Source organism: Dreissena polymorpha, chromosome 7 (genome assembly GCF_020536995.1).
Source record: "Dreissena polymorpha isolate Duluth1 chromosome 7, UMN_Dpol_1.0, whole genome shotgun sequence".
Lineage (NCBI taxonomy): Eukaryota > Metazoa > Mollusca > Bivalvia > Myida > Dreissenidae > Dreissena > Dreissena polymorpha.
In genome coordinates, this window is record NC_068361.1 from 3,368,858 (window position 1) to 3,382,476 (window position 13,619).

Consider the following 13,619-nt stretch of genomic DNA (forward strand, 5'->3'; position numbering starts at 1 on the left):
TACTGCCTGTTGCTAACTGCCGTTGTTAATGACGCTTAGTGGCAAAACCGATTATGACTGGTTTCAGGAATAATGAACACACAAACATGGGATAGTCACCAAGCATGTTGAAACAATCATCAAGTATAACCGATAGAGAACAAGCATGTTGGAACTGTCATGAAGCATGTTAGAATAAACATCACGCATAATGTAAATATTATTCATGAATGATGTAATGTTGCAGCAATCATCAAGTATAAACGAATAGACAACAAGCATGTTGGAATTGTCATAAAGCAAATTAGAATAAGCATCAGTCATAATGTAAATATTCACCACGAATGATGTAACTTTTACCTAAATATCCTTCCATAGACATGTGTTGTTACTAAAATAGACATAGAGATTTGAGCATTGGGAGTGACCTAATCATACTGTGCTTTAGCAGTATTACGGAATACCGTTAGTGCCATCGTGGTTACACATTAAAATCCAGAGGGCGAGAACGCGAGAACGCGATAGTACGATGGCGACAATGTGACAATACGATGATGACAGGGTGACAATACGATGGCGACAATGCGATAGTACGATGGCGACAATGCGAGAACGCGATAATACGATGACGACAATCAGACAGTGCGATGACGACAGTGCGACAATACGATGGCGACAGTGAGATAGTACGATGGCGACAATACTACAGTTCGATAGTGCGATAATACGATGACGACAGTGCGAAAATACGATGACGACAGTGCGACAATACGATGGCGATAGCCGACAGTGCGATAGTACGATGGTGCCAATGCGATAACGCGATAGTATGATGGCGGCAATTCGAAAATGCGATGGCGACAGTGCGACAATACGATGGCGACAATGCGATAGAACGATGGCGACATTGCGATGATACCACGGCGACAGTACGATATGACTATCGCATTGTCGCCCCCGTACTATCGCACTGCCGCCATTGTATTGTCGCACTGTCGCATTGTCGTCATCGTACTAGCGCGTTTTCGCAATCGTACGAACGCATTGTCGCCATCGTATTGTCGCACTGTCGTCATCGTACTTTCGCGTTCTCGCATTCTCGCCCTCTGGATTTTAATGAGTAACCACGGTGGCCCTAACGGTATTTTGTACAGTAAAGTGCGTAAAATCTGGTTTGGAATAACAATTTTTATGCCGAAAACAGATGTTGAAAACCCGACTTTGTTTTATAAGTAGTAGTCTAAATATACAATGAGTTTTCCGAGCATTAAATAAACATATTAAAATAAAATTCATGTTCGTATCAGTTGAAGTTCTTGTTAATAGTAGAAGCAAAGAACACAATAAAACGCTGATTGGGCTTACTAATTTGAGGCAAGAAAAAACACATCGCGCTATTATATATAACATATAACGCGCATCCGCAAAGTTCGAGCGCCCGTCTCGGTGCCGGCGTTTCCGGTGAAAGTTTCGCACAGGAGCTACCGAGTTTGGATATGAGACCACGAATCATGGCTTGACTTTATATATCAGTCAGCGTAGTACCTGACCAGACTGCGCGGTTGGACAAGCTAGGATGGACCAACTTCGGCCGCATATGACATAAGACCCATTTTCGCATGACGCGGGTCATCTGACCTTTATAACGTGTATATAGCTTTGAATGGAATTTGCACATAGTTTTTGGCATGGATTTATTGTTATGTTAATGTGTTGCACGCTTTCAAAAGCAGAGGGCATATATAAGATCAATTATACTACGGAGTTCATTTTCTGTTGCAAAATGAAATGCAATAAAGATTGTTACTCAGCGGTGTGTACAGTATGACAGCGTTGTCTGTCTGCGATGCATTTATACTGGTTCTAAGCTGGCATACTCACCAATTGGACTCAACCATCTGCTCGAACAAGAAATGATAAGTTCTACTAGCATAAACCTTTAATTGTAACTCATTTTAAAAATATTCATGTTATTTATTATTCAAAATTATAATTATTATTTCCTTTATTGTTGTTTTTCGCATTAAGAAACTTATTCGGCTTACGAAACTGAAAAATCCCATGGGAGAAAAAAATCCCATGGGAGAAAAAATCCCATGGGATTTAAAATCCCATGGGATTTAAAAATCCCATGGGATTTAAAAATCCCATGGGATTTTTTATTTTTTTTTAAACACGACTAAACGCATTAAAATATCGTAGTTGTTCATCATTTCATAAAATATGATGTTTCTGAAAGTTTCATGAATAAATCTCCCAAAATAAGAAAAAAATCCCATGGGATTTTTTTCTCCCATTTTAAAATGGGATTTTTTTATTACTAAATATTTTTATATATAATTGGCATAAAACCAATATACAGTCCTTAAATAACGTTAAAATACTTGCAAACGCAAATAAAACACGTTTTTTAAAATGTTCAAAATCCCATGGGATTTTTCTCCCATTTGCAAATTATGGGAGAAAAAAAATCCCATGGGATAAAAAATCCCATGGGAAAATCAAAAATCCCATGGGAAAATGCAAAAATCCCATGGGCACCCCAACTTTGCTTATAAATTTCATAGTGAAGAAAACGCGTTTTTTGAGTGAAAATAACCAATTATTAATCAACGATAAGACTTTTATCGCATACTATGTCTCAAAGTAGCAAATCTTTAAGAAAAAGGGTACTTAAGTTTGCGAAATTTCGGTTTCGCAAAGTTTTTCCGGTGGCCGTTTTAAGTTATTTCATAAAAACAGTATCACGTTGTATTTTACAGAAATTCAAGATACCGTACGATCGTATACCTCTTTCTTTCTCAGTCATTGTAAATGCGGATGGAATAATTAGACATGCATGTTTGATTCATCATATTTTATAGCCAATATACCATTCTTATAAATAGTATTCAAAGGGATATAAATATAAACTTCCACTGGAGGTATATTTGTTTAACTGTGGTTCAATATTCCGTTATTGGATTTTTTTATAACCATTTTAACATTGATACAAGATGTTAAGTTTTCATGGTGTTCCGTAGATTACATCCGTAAGTACGCATTTATGCTGCAAAAGCGTGTTACCGATTGAACTAAAGTGGAGATATACTCTTTCACTGCTTGAGTAGCCTGGCTGACCCGGGTAGCTTGTGAGGACTGGGTGGAGGTCAGTTGATACCACCTTAAAAACACAATACATTAACTGAGCTCTAACATTGTTTTTACTATGTTTCAAATAACATCAACAACAACATCAACATGGCTGTTTAACGAATTTCTTAATATGTTCAAGCTTTTAAAAAAGAATGCAATTCACTAAGCATAGTTTTACTATGCCAACATTTGAAATTAAATTAAACTAACTGCCGCTGAAATCTCACATATAATATACCATTTTGCTAACATTGTGAGTAATAAAAACTTACTTTTAGCATACAGCATGCCTTGTTTACATATGTTTATATTCTTATTTATAAGTAAATCACATATCAAAACATGTATGATATTAAAATAAATTTACGTCGGTTGGCCGCATTTGTAAGGATCCGAAGGTATCATAATATTTCTCTATCCTAGGTGAGTAACGTTGCTAAGTAAGATACTTACTTGTTAAATGTATGTAATCGACCACTACCAGCAGTTCCAATTCCAGTGCACCAGTTGCTCTGTTCACTCTGCACCCTGTTACTGCGCTGCCTAACACAAGTAGGACATTCATACATATGCAAACTATGATGATCACGATATACCATAAAAAATCCAAAAACTGTCTACAACTTTAATAGTTGCGGCGTTTAGTTTACAGTTTTATAAGCAGAAACAAAAAATATCCCCTTTGCTACATATAATACATGCAAGAAAACATTATCACCGCATTGTATACATTGTTTCAACTTTATAACGTTTTATAGTACCATGCAATTAACATATATTTGGAGTCTTCTTCACCGATCCGTTAACGTATCAAAAGAGCGTCCTGAAATACAACTTGAATTACATTCATGCTTTGGACAAACCAATGTGTAATATGAAATAAATCATCACGTATTCAACAATATATCTTTCATCCATGACAATAAGGCCAGCCATGACTCGCAATTAATTAAAATAGGTTAACCACACGTAATGTTGAACTTTAACATTAACATGGCATCATGTGTGGCCTTTTGATACTATCAGGTATAGAAGTGATCTTGTCGTTCTCTGTTCAAAACATGGTCAACAAGCAGGTACTTTTTTTCGAATGAAACGTGTGGTTTTCAATAAGCAATATTGTTGCTAAACAATAAACAATAAATCTGTTGTGCTTAAAAAAGTAAAGTTAATGCGTATGTGGCACGTTACAATGATTAAATAATTAATCAGATTTTTGTTGTATTATATGTATTTCGATACTTACTTAACAGCACAAGAACCACAAACAATCCTGAGCTTGGCATTTTATAAACTGGATTGTTGTTATACATAGTATAGCTATCTTCATTTGGCCTGTTCCTTGTTAAGGCTTATTCTATATTAAAACTGGGTCATCAGTCGGAAAAATGCAGCATTAAAACTTTGGAACAAAGCTCATCTTTTTAACGAAGTATTACCATAACATAATTGTCAAAACAAACAAAAAGAGGATTGGAAATTTCTTCAATCCGGATTAAACTAAATGTATTACACTTAATGTTGAGTTGGTAAGTTTAGTGCGTAATTTTTTAAAAACGGTTGACCATGCTTGTCGATATTTGTTTCTATATTTCAGCTGCACTAAGCAACTGAAACAAAGATCATTAAACAATGCATGAACTACCTTTCATTGTTGATAAAATGTCATCATTAATGCAATAACAAACAAAATGTATAGAATGCTGTTTAATGCAAACTCTCGTGGTAAGCTTAACACACAGCACTGTATGACTATTAATTGCCATTACTTGTGAGAGTCATTTGTTTCTAGTATGTAGTTCAACATGCATTCAAGACAGTGATGGCCAAAACATAGAACATTTTTTAATGTTTGGCATCGTTTGATAGATATGCGCATATTTATATAATTACATTACACATATTTAATGTTACCAATTTATCCGTAATTATAGGACGATCGACAATATGTAATAAACCTACTGTTAGGAATTCTAAAAACAACACAAAAACAATAGATTGTGCTTTTTACCCAGCCTGGAGTCCATCATTAATCATCCCGACGTCCTGACTTCCTTCGGTCTTTCCGTTTGTCTCGTTTCTTGTGCGGATAATACTATACGACGTATTGAAATGCTTCAAATGCCCCATTTATACAGAAAAAAGTGTTATCCTTTTTAACAATCTGTCTATTTTCCAACCCATAACTTTGCAACTACTTCGGTGTTAAAGACGGATCATATGAAGTAAACTCATTAATATTCAAACATGTTCAGTCATTCATGTGAGATAGTCATATATTCTAACCAAACTCTATCTCAGGAACAAACCATATTCTGCTAACGATGCCCCGTTCCTGCAACTGCTTCTTTTCTTACCGCAACTTCTTTATTCTGAAACTCTACTTTTTCACTTCTGTCCCTTTCCTTCTCAACTTATTCGCTCTAATGCTATCTACATTACTATGTTATTCTTTTTGTGTTATAACATTTATTATTTTCCATTTCTAAACGGTATTCAATCACCTATCACTGTAATATGTTGTTCGTAATTTTGACATGTCTTTAAATAGTTGTTATACCTTTGGTTGTTAACACCATTACAGCAGCGCTTCTAACTGACAGAAGAGAGACAAAGTATAAGCCTCGAGCTTCCTTCTCAATTCTGTCCAATTGTATATTACAGCCTCTATGTTGAGCAATACTGCAATTCTACCTGCCTAGTATATTGTTCGAATATAATGTGTATGTTTGTAGTGTATTGCTTATATGTACTTTCAGAGAACTAACTAAATAGTGTTCAAATAAATAGTGTTTGAACCAAATGCTTCAAATGAAACTCCATATAATGATGAAAGATACCGTCTTTGTTTTTTGTAACTGGTAAACATAACACTTTAACTATAATCATACTTGAAGGGGCCTTTTCACTTTTTGGTAAATTGACAAAATTAAAAAATATTGTTTTAGATTCGCAAATTTTCGTTGTAGTTATGAAGTGAGGTGAAACTTACAAAATTATTTATGAGGCAATTGACGTGTGTATCGTGGTATTTTGAAATGATATTGTTCAAATAGCCGGGGTAATATAGCATTTGTATCGGTAGAAAGGTACTGAAACAATTTCGCTAGATTTAAACACATTTTACGACATATTGTTAGGTAATCCGCATAATGATATTTTGATTAACTTTTTCACAATTATAATAAGTGAGTTTTTATACAAAATGCCTTGCGGAATCAGATCAATAAAAATATATAAGTGATTTTGTATTATACTAGCAATTCATAATTTTAAACTACCTACTGTGTTATTGTACTTGATTTTAAGTTGAAATAAAGGAGCAATTAAATGATCATTTTTAATGTCCCTTCTAAATAAGAAAATATGTTACTGCAATAAAGTCTTAAAACAAGTACAGATAATAATGAGTTATACCAGCACGTGTTGATGAATAATGAGACAGTATATCAAATAGGTGTGTTACACAATCATCATGTATTTATATGAAAATACAAGCGAAATGATTATAAGCTGTAGCATGGTGATGAAGGATATAACAGTGATGGTGGCAGATGCAGCGGCTGCGGTGGTGGTAGTTGCGGTATGTGCAGTGAGGAATATTACGGTAGTGGTAGAGGTAGTGGTATTTTTGGGGGTTGTTGGGATGGTGATAGATGCAGAGGTGGTAGCAATGATTCTAGTCATGGCGGCGTCAGCTGTGGCAGCAGCGGTAGTTGTCGTATTTGAAGTTTTATATGACGGATGCCGATGTTTCTGATGATGATAGTGATGATTATAAGTATCGGTTTTGAGAGTTGGTTCATCAGGATGAGAATGGGTGAGAACAAATAGACATATGTGAAGTATGCCTACTAGCCTTTTAAGACTATTTAGCAGGTTAAGTACATTGGTTGATACATACATCATTTTAAGTCTATTAAACCTATTTAGCTGAAATATTAACCTTATTTAGCCTATTTAGCAGGTTTGGTACATAGTTGAAGAAAGTATTTTCCACTTATGCATTCTTCACATTGGCAAAACATGAGTTATCCACCGGAAGTGACCTAGTCAACGCTGACCGCCCGTCGGCCGCCTGTCGGGCTGTTATAGTTTCGGCCCGGGGATTTATTACGGATCGGCGTCACATACAGCCTATAAAGCGTATTTTGCGCTTTTGATATGGCAAGTAGGTATGAACCTTTAAGGGCGTCTTTCGGACAAATACGAGTTATCGCCCTGAAGAGACCTAGTGCACGCTGACCTTCCGTCGGCTGCCTGTGTTGCTGATCTAGTATCGGTCCGGGGTTTCAAATAGGGTCGGCGTCAAATACAGCATATTAAACGTAGTATGCGGTAGTATCACGGTGAGTGAGTATGCGCCTTTGAGGGCCCGTTTCGTACAAATAAGAGTTATCCCCCAAAAGTGACCTAGTGCACGCTAACCTTTACTATGCTGCATGTCGGGCTGATCTATTTCCGAGTTACATGGCGAGTGGGTACGCACATTTAAGGGTCCCTTTTAGCCAACAAAAGATCAATACCAGGGAAGCGACCTGGTGTTCGCAAAACTCCCACCGGCTGACTCTCGGACTGACCTTGTTTCGGCCCGAGGTTTTTATAAGGCTTAGCGTCTCAAAAAGTATTTTCAGCGTATCATGCGCTTGTCACATGGCGATAGGGTATGCACATTAAAGGCCCCTTTCAGACGAACAAGAGTTATTTCAACACGTCAACGATACAATTGCAATACTTTTGTACAAGTACTTAAGAGATCTTCTATTTAGAATGCATCGTCAATATCCTGATTAATGTATACAGAAACAAAGAATCTATAAAAAATAATAAACTGTTTTTTTTTAGAAAAACAAAAAAAAAACGTGATTATGTGATTTGAATTTGAGATGATATGGTGATGCATTGGAATGTCAAATAGATTTGATCCATAGTTGTATAAATATGCATTCAATGCAGTATAAGTTACATATCGCAATCAACAAAAGACATGTATATTGATTTATTATTTTATTTTTAAAGACATTTTGTGTTGGGAAGTTAAAAGACAACAACCGTAATTACCTGACTTAAGCTCCTGATAGTTGAACACGCAGGCAGATTCATAGTTTTTTTATGTATTGGACTGTGACAAAAATGAATTATACATAATATAGTAGTAAATGAGTAAACATGTTAATAATACAGAAGTATCCATTATTAAATTAAGCTACCAGGCAGTTACAATTTGATCCTTATTCGCACTGAGGGAGCGTTCTCGATATCTCTTAAAACATCAAGAAATGGTTCTATCCAGAAAACCGATTCGAGAGTGGGTCAATAAACCTTGATTTTCAGTTGAAAATACACTGGTTTATACTAATAGTTATAACAAACATGTCATTAAAATTAATCCTGCACAATTATTTATGTGACCTGTATACAGATACGATTCCAGTCTTGGCGGTTAGTGATTTATTTCAAAAGCACCATTATTATGAAACACTATTATGCATATATTGCAGTTTTACAAGGGAATGATGCTGATGATAAATAAACATATTGGTGAAATATAAAATTTCTTCAAATGTCCATTTCCAGTAACAATTTCACAAGTTCCAGTTAAAAACTTCGAACTCAGTTGAGAATAGCATTTTTCCACCACCAATTTGACCACTTATTAGTTAACGTTACCTTCATTGCGTACTTAATATCTTATACCACTACGCTTATCGTGTATCGAAATTGCTAATTATAAAAACATTGTCTCTAGAAACGTTAAATGTGAGTGTCCATGCCCATGGGCGCGGCAGTATTCAAAATAGTACACAATGTCGCTCAATATACCAACGTTTCAGTTATGCAATAAATCGGCATCCTCCGTTACCGACCGGCCACCTCCGTAACCGCCCAGCCACATCCGTAACCGCCTGGCCTCCTCCTTTGACATGTGATGAATAAGTTCATAAATGGATATCGACTGGTGTGGAGAATACTGTCTCTCACACGATGACATTTCAATGGCATTGTTTTAAGTCAATAAGATCGGTATCAGCTAATTTGCGGTGTTGAGGGTTGGTTTAAATTATATACGAAGGTGTGGTAATCAATACAGTTTAGAACTATCAATTTATATAACCACATTCGGTGTACGAACTAGTCTAATGCTGATTTTATACGGCTCGGTTCGTTTAATGTTCTCTTTTATTTAGTTTATTTCGTTGCCCTCTCACACGTATGTAAGGTAATTTATTATTGAATGGAATAGTTAATCTTTACTAGCATATTAATTGTGACTAAAACGTACCAACTAACAAAACAAATCATGGAAATCAAATTGTTTGTCATATTCGTTTCGCTGGTAATAGGTGTAAACTGCAATCAAAGAAATGTTCAGTTTGCAAAGGATACTGCTCTTTCGGGATTCAAATGTTCAGCTGCGGAATAAATTGGCATTCCACAGTGGTGTGCGCGAGCGTGTGCGCTAATACCGACGGTTGCAAGTCGGTATTTTACACGCATTCTGAGTGCGTTAGATGCCGGTCTCGATACAAGAAGGCTGATGGCGCAAGGCTGCTGCCGATGGAGGGAAGTGTCAGCTACAGAACCGGTATAGTAAAAGATGCGATTTTTTAAATTATTTTTTTAAATACAAGTAGAATTTTATTTCCAAGTGCATGTTGGACAAGCATTATAAAGAAAGAAAGAAAAATACAGAACACTCTAAACAAAATGAGTAGGACATTTTTTGTATTTGGTCACGTAATATGAAACAAAAATATATTACACCTGAAAGAAAACGGTGACAAGCGTCTTAATATTATATACTTTCAAATGAAGCACATATTATTACAAGATAAGTATTGATGCAAAGCATCAAAGGGCGTCGGGAATTTCAGTGTAAAAGGCACTCAATGAAGTTACATGGAACGATTTTTTTCTGCTGTAAATATTAATATATTGGCCGATTATTTTAAACAAAATAGAAAAAGATACTGGTATAACCATTATCTAAGATTTTGTGTTATAACCCCCAAATAACCATTATCTATGATGTTGTGTTATAACCCCCAAATAACCATGATCTATGATTTTGTGTTGTAACCCCAAAATATTTCATAGTTCATTTTATTTACATTGGTTTCCCTTTTTTACTGGCATTCGTGTGCAGTTTTCATTAATGGAACAAAACTGTGTAGGTTTTAAAAAATCTGCTTCATCTTGTAAGCGTAATGTCATATTTGTCTCAACTTCAATGGGAGATGATTCTGAACGTATTTTTACGTTGCTCATTTACGATAAGGTTGAGTACTCATTGATATGAAAACACTGTAAAAGTTTTAATGTGTTTACGAACCCCCCACCCTCTCACACATATATTTCATGGGATAATAAAAACAAACAATGGTACAATCAAACAGCATATTTATTTAACCTAAAATGTCTACATCAAAACAAAAAGTTAACATACAACACAAATATAATAATTTGATTCTACTGGGGCTCGAACCACGGGCCTCTCACATGTGAAGCGAGCGTGTAACCACTACACTACGGAACCGCTTAAAAAATCACCTTCTAACTAAAATATTAATAAGTGACTGTAGTGTAACGGTTATCAATAAAGCAATAAACCGTGTAATCGCTGTCGTCTTGTAAAATTGAAGAAAATACGCGTTAACCAAAACTCGAACAGCAAAAGTCTGCGCTTTTGTTAGAAAAAACACAAAATAAATATATTTTGATTATGTTTTGTTTTTATACAAAACCAGAAAGTTTCACCGGTTCGCGTATTTGCCCAGTCCCTGTGATCTGTTATTATTGCCCAGTTCCTGTGATCAGTTATTAATTAAAAGAATTAGCTTTGCATCATTGGCAATAAATGTTGTAGTAAATGTAATAGGCACAAATGCAGTACTTATTTAGACTAATTTACACAAAAAATCACCAATATGCAAGATATTCTGACAACAAAAATATATACATTGATGCGTAAAATAACTTCTAATCACATAAGCGAAAAAAAAAATTATTACATACGAGTCGCCGCACTTCAGTGCGACGTCAATTATCATTAAAATTGTAAAAATAATAATAATTTAATGCAATTTACCTTATATATGGTTTGTTTGATGTGCTGTTGTGTTTTTCAATGTATCTGCATAAAAGATATTCACATATGTATTTAAAGCAAATATTGGAAGTTAATTGGGTTTATAACTATGTAGTATCAATTTTCATCATCATCATTTATTGGCGAATTGGCATATTTGCCTTTGTCCATTTACAATCTGTTTAATTTAATTCAATTGTAAATTTAGTTCAATGACTATTTAAGAAAAAATAATACCAAAAGTAGATAATTTATTATAACCATAACTTTATATGTTCGTCTTAAATTATGTTCACCATAAACATGTAATTATATTTAAATCTCAAAAAAACATTCAACAGTACAATCTTTTTTATTGTTGATTTTCAACAAACAAAATCTCTATTACAACATGAATACAAATATGAAGTAACAATACATTTTGGTCTCTTACTAAAATATCATATGCATTTACTAAGTCTGCACATACACGTGTTTTATGTATATACTAAGAGAAAAAAACACACACTTTATTTGTTTAGGTATAAACATGGTATTGCTTAACATTGTTACTAGAAAAATATTGTTGGGACGATGCTATGTTATTTTCTAAAGAGTGATAAGGAGAGGGGAAAAGCTAGATATGATAATAAGAGAGTTGTAGCATTGATAAATAAGTTTAAAATATATAAAAATAAAGTGAAAAAAAAATATATATCAAACAAAAATCAAAAGGACCGCAATATTTGACATATTTTACAAAATTTGACACTAATAAAGAGAAAAGGTTAGCGGTTTAATAAGAAAGATTAAACTGAAACATCTTAAAATGTCGGGGATGCGATTATTTACATCGTTTGTATTGCGCGCTTTCTGGCATCAGTTGTCCTCGTGGGCAATATCCTATTGGATTTGTGCCTTGAAATTTGAATATGAGCCGTGCTATTTAAAAAGGTGGGTTAATGCATGTGCGTATAGTGTTGTGCCAGATTAGCCTATGCACTCTGCACATGCTAATCCGGGACGAAACTTTCCGCCTAAACAAGAAATTTTGCTAAGAAAATACTTTTTGTAAACGCACAGACTTATCTGGGATGACATTTTGCGCACCTGCATTAAGCCCCCGTTTCACAGAACACGACTTATGTATTTGATTGCTAAAAAATTCCGACGCAATCCATCGCGTTAAAGAGTACGCTGACGTGTAATATCAAATAGTTTGATAGAATTTCAAAGTAAACTATTTTATCCAGTCGTCATTTTATCATATGTTTTAAACGATACTCTTATACTATTTGAACTATTCTGTTTGTGAATTGCGAATGAGAAAGTAATAACATTTATTATCAAACGTAGCAATATGACACAATAATTACCAAAACAATCGGTTACTGTCCTATACCTTTATTCTGATAATCGTTCGATACTGAGTGAAAAACAACAAGATTTGTTCCAGCAAGTTTACCATTTAAATGTAAAAAACCCACTTTTGCATGAGTACCTTCTTCGCAGGATTACACAATAGACATGATTATTTTTTCATTTATAATATTAGCCAATGACAATGTGTTAACATCAATGACAGCCATATAGCTCCCTGGTTGCTAAGAACCGTATAATTATTTTACCTTAAATTGTGTCATCCAACCTATTATATTGCTCGTGCGCGTTCAGTCGGCCAACATTTGTTGCGACACTGCAGTTTGTGTTGGTCGTGTTTGGTAGCACATGATTTAGATTGTTCGACCCTAATCTCTGTGTCGATAAAAGCTCTCAGTATATAAGGGCAGGATTTTCTGAAACTTCTCTGATTCTGATACTTTCTGATCGGAGTCAGTACGCAACTTGCAATCTTTAAAGCGGCTCCATCACATGGTGATGATATATTAAGACCAATTGCTATTACCTCGTGAACGTTATAGTTCAATAAATGCAACAGCTACATCAGTTTAAATTTAAATGCTACACTTGAACATGTTATCAGATAAAATCAGAATGCAACAATACGTTTCCTATTTTAGATTACAGGCTTGAAGATTTATATATGCACTCAAACGCTTTACTTTTGATAAGGATAAACGGTCGCCCATGGGTTTCGTGTTCTGATGCACTGTCACATTGAGCAGCGGAATCAGCCTGTAGAATTATGGGATACTAGTGAGTGATGGTGTTCATAAATATTAATACAATTTAGCAGACTGAAAATTGAAAATAGATCGAAAACCTAAGCATCTTTTTCAAAACGTTAACAGGCCAACACAAACCGACAACTAAGCATTTTGAACTCGAAAACTACACGAGCAAAAGTTATACAAACGATTTCTTCCCCCGCCAGTCCGCTCTCGATGAATTCAAAGATAAAATAGAAACTGTTAATCAAGTAATAACTGACTAATTCTAGACGGTATTCCTACTTAATGGTTAAGAATTGCACATA

General features: G+C 34.8%; 1 long non-coding RNA gene across 1 annotated transcript; it reads right to left on the reverse strand.

The window, feature by feature from the left end:
• Positions 1 to 3,045: 3,045 nt before the first annotated feature.
• LOC127837889 (uncharacterized) lies at positions 3,046 to 4,465 on the reverse strand. The gene is made up of 3 exons (XR_008029517.1): positions 4,361 to 4,465; positions 3,568 to 3,657; positions 3,046 to 3,142 (listed from the first exon to the last, which is right to left on the reverse strand). It is a non-coding gene; the product is annotated as an uncharacterized LOC127837889 (long non-coding RNA).
• Between the last annotated feature and the right edge of the window lie 9,154 nt (positions 4,466 to 13,619).